Below are 4,539 nucleotides of genomic sequence, written 5' to 3'. Positions count from 1 at the left end.
GTTTCAGTAAGTAAAATCACAAGGAGCTATAATGACACACCGATTAGAACAGCTAAAACTTACCAATGGTGATGCTGACAAATGCTGGTGAGGTTTTGGAAAAATTAGTTTGGTGTTCATGTAAAGTGGTATAGCCATTCTGGAACATGTCTTATGCAGCATTTGCCATATGGTTCAACAATCACACGCTAGGGCATTTATTCCAGAGAAAGAAAAAAATTCTTTCACAAATATCTATACACAAATATTAATAACAACTTTATTCATAGTAGAAAAATACTGGAAATGACCCAAATATCCTTCAGGGTATGAATGGTTGAACAAACTCTAGTACATCCATATAATGGAATACTACTCAGCAATTACTGATACACACGACAACCTGGATAGACCTCAAGGATGTCATGCTTAGTGAAAGGAGTTAATTGTCAAAGTTTTTATACTTTATGACTCCATTTATATAACATTCTCAAAATGATAGCACTATAGCGATAGAAGATGACTGGTCACTAGGGATGGGAGGGGGATGGAGTGGGAGGTGGTGTGAGCACAGAGAGGCAAGTGGAGGGGAGAGGTCTTCTGTGGTGATGAAACAGTTCTGTATCTTGATTATGGAGGTGCAGGGGGGTACAATGACGTGAGACTCTGCACACACAGACATGCACGTTAGAAAAACAAACCCTATTATTGAAAACTTAGTAAGGTCTGTGGTCTAGTAACAACATACCAATATCGATTCTGGGTTTTGATATTGTGGAACACCTGTGTCACAGGCCACCTTCAGAGGAAACTGGATGAAGGTTATGCAGGACACTCTGCTATTTTTATGAGTCTCTAGTGGTTTTTATTTTTATTTTATTATTATTTTAAATATATATTTTATTGATTTTTTTTAATAGAGAGGAAGAGAGAGGGATAGATAGCTAGAAACATCTATGAGAGAGAAACATTGACCAGCTGCCTCTTGCACACCCCCTACCAGGGATGTGCCCACAACCAACGTACATGCCCTTGACCGGAATCGAACCTGGGACCTTTCAGTCCGCAGACCGACGTTCTACCACTGAGCCAAACCAGTTTTGGCTCTAGTGGTTTTAAAATGAAAGCTTTTTTAAATAACATAAGAATCTTCAGCCCTCTCCAGTTCTGATGAGCCCCATACATGTTTGCTCCTGCTGCCTCCCCAAGGCAGGGTTGCTACCCCAGTCTTACTGCTAAGCAGGTGCATCTACAGATAACACCCATGGTGAGGGGAAGCCCACCCAGTGCCTGAGGCTCACTGGTTCCTCTCTCTTGCTCCTTGGGCTCCTATGATTTGCACAGTGGGTTTCACATCAACTTAGAATTTAAGACTCTTTTCCTAAAAATGGAATCTTCATGTATATGTAGAAATATTTTTCTTAAATATTATGAGAACTAAACAGAAGAATTGAAGGGAAGCTAGTTAGGGAGAGTAGCATTGGAAAAGGATGAACAAATTGAGGCTGTCCCATTCCAAACTGGAGCTGTGCTGCCAGCTGCCAGGATGCCAGAGACTCTTCCCAAGGTGGCTAGAGGGAGTGGGAGCCAGTGTCCTATCAGGGGATTGCCTCTTTAAAAGTCTAGGAGAAAGGAGTGTGGCAACGGACATCTTTCTTGGCCTGCTGATAAATGCAAAACTGGCTCAGCACACAGGACAGGTTTTCACACAATCAGCCCTGTTATTATTACTGCCCTTGATTGAAATTGCGTGGTTCATCAAGAGACAGATAAAACAAACTGAAACTAAAACTTCAAAAGCCCATCTTTTTGTAATCAGGAAAAATAAAAATTCCTGTCATGAGTTAAAGCGGGTATCAGGAACTGCTGTGATGTGTCCAAAAAAAAACTTTGCACACCAACTCTCTAGACATAACCCAGTGAAAAGGATAAGATCTTTGTCCTGGCTAGAGCCACAAGAGAAGCCACTGGGATAAAATACATTTAGGGTCTAAACTTCAGGCTACATCCCTGGGCCTGATTTCCAATCCTTTCCCAGCAAGAGGACATTCTGTTTGTTAACTTTTCCCCTTTTTATTTACTTATTTTTAATCTGAGGGCATGTTTTTATTGATTTTGAGAGAGACAGAGAGAGAAACATCAATATGAGAAATATTGATCAGGTTCTTCCTGCATGCACCCCCACCATGGACCGAAGGTGGAATCTGGGTGTACAGCCCCATGTTCCAATCAACTGAGCCACACCAGCCACACCAGGGCTTGTTAATTTTTCTTTTTCACAATCAGGAAGCTCCAGGCAGTGATAAACATCTGACAAGGGAGCAGAGAGAACCAAACCAGCCAGAGACATGGCTGGCAAGAAGGGCCAGTTCAATCATGTGCTTCTAAGTCCTGGCCTGGGGGCTCAGGGGACACAGATTTACCTCCCTGAGGACAAGGGCTTGAAGCCAGTTTATCCAGCTTCACAAGTGGGGCCACAAACTATTTCTTAATTGTTTGCTGTCCCTATTTCTCAAATATCCTCAGGAATTAAAACGTTAATTGTTAATTAAAATGTTCCTTCTTTGTTTTCACTCAGATTCTTCTACTCAGTGCGGTTTGTAATCTATTTCATGCCGTAGGCTTATATTCACAAACATTTTTATTTTGAATAATAATTTTTAAAACAGGCCTGTAAATATTTTTCTTTTACCTGAACTGGCACAACACACACACACACACACACACACACACACACACACACACACACCCTTGCCATTGATTTTGAAAAGAAATCTGCCACTACTTTGAGCTCATTGCTTTTAAAGCATGAGTTGAAAACTCAAAAACAAAACAAACAACAAACAAAAAAAAAAACCTGTGAAAATGTTAAAGCCAGAAAGTGTATTCGAGACTAACAAAGTCTTTCTTGGGACCCTCCTCATCCAGGGAATCCCAATTTAATACTCACTTACCTGTGGCCTTGTCTGTCCCCACGAAGTGAACTCCTCAAGGACAGGGACGAGGGGTTGCTGTGCAGTTCCAGGCCCAGCCTGGTGTTGGACACCTAATAGGTGTTCATTATAAATTGAAAGCAAAAAAACAGTTTTTGAAGGAGACTGGGATTTAATCAAATTCTCTCAGGCTGCGGAAATCTGTTGTTTGTTTCAGACTTAACTTTCTATTGCTTAGTAAACAATACCTCACACGGGAACAGTCTTCAGAGGGTTGCAAAGTGTTTTGCTTAACTTATCTGAAAAATGAGAATATGAAGTCAATGATTTTGCCCAAGGTTTAGAGATAAGGTGGGAAGGCTCTCAGGCAGACATGGAGCCAGAAACTGTGGAAAAGGCCCCAGCACAGGCCCGGTGCACGCTGCTGGGTTCTACCTGGCCACCCTCCAGGGAGTCCCCAGAGGAAGAGATCACAAACCCCTGCACTTGGTGTTTGAAAATACTGTGGGATGTTTCCACTCGTGGGTTTCACTGCGTGTTCTTCGGTGACTATTTCAGCAAGCCGAGAATGGGACTCCTCCGTTATGGGAACACAAAGCCCGTAAGATACGGCAGCGCTGCTCCATGCAACCCCTGGCTGTTTACTAGTAGCCAGGGGCATGGATCTCTTTTCCCTGGGATTGTCCACTCAAAAAATGACCACAGCCAACACAATAGCCATCCGGTGTGACTGAATTCAAGTTATACCTTTTTTTTTTTTTTTTTTTTTTTCCCCAAATTGGCAAAAAAAATAAAACCCAAAAAAAACATTTTTGGTGTGCTGGAGAATTTTGGCAATTAGATTCTGTGTGCCATGGGATGAAAGAGGTTGAAAATCGCTGCGACAAGGGAACAGCAATAACGCTGGCACTTTTACCTAATTATCAGCAAGTCCACTTCCAGGACATTTCATACCTTTTAAAAAAAAAAAATGTATAGTCTGCTTGGCAAGTATTTCTCCTTTAGTGAAAACAATTGGTCTTAGCAGCAAAAGATGCTGACAGTCACTGCAGTCAGGTGCCTAGTGCCCTGCTGGGCTGATAAGAGTCCATTTCCAGGAAGATGTAACCTTGACTTCTTATAAAACATCGATCACCTCAGATAATGGTGACAATCTAGGTAAGTATGCTCCTGTTTTCACTTCCATGCCTTATATCTCACATCAGGCAGTTTTAAACTACTTAATCTATCTGTAAGCTTTTAAATGGAAAAGCTAAAGTACAGAGAAGCATGTTGTCTTAGATCATTCTGCAAACTCAAACGCATACTTCTTAAAATAAAATATGATTTTCTTGTGTGAAGGACAAAGCCCAGGAGGCAGAAATGCAGTTACGACAGGGAATTTCTCAGCCACCCCTGCAGGCAGAGGAGGGGCCTTGTGCATTGGCTGGCTCATCTCATGAAGACCCACTGGAAATCTGGTGGACACAGCGCCGTTCGCTGTGCCTGCAGAACCTTTCCAAAGCACAGATGTTTTTCTCTTAACTGTGATTGCTGGCTGGCTCGTACGTATCCTTTTTCAGTGCTCAGCCGAAGGGCCGATCCGGAGTGACTTGTCCGCTGTAATTCGGGACCCATGCTCACTGCT

The sequence above is a fragment of the Pipistrellus hanaki genome (assembly GCF_964339955.1).
Source record: "Pipistrellus hanaki genome assembly, chromosome: 4".
NCBI classification, from domain to species: domain Eukaryota; kingdom Metazoa; phylum Chordata; class Mammalia; order Chiroptera; family Vespertilionidae; genus Pipistrellus; species Pipistrellus hanaki.
Note: the sequence above shows the minus strand (reverse complement) of the source record.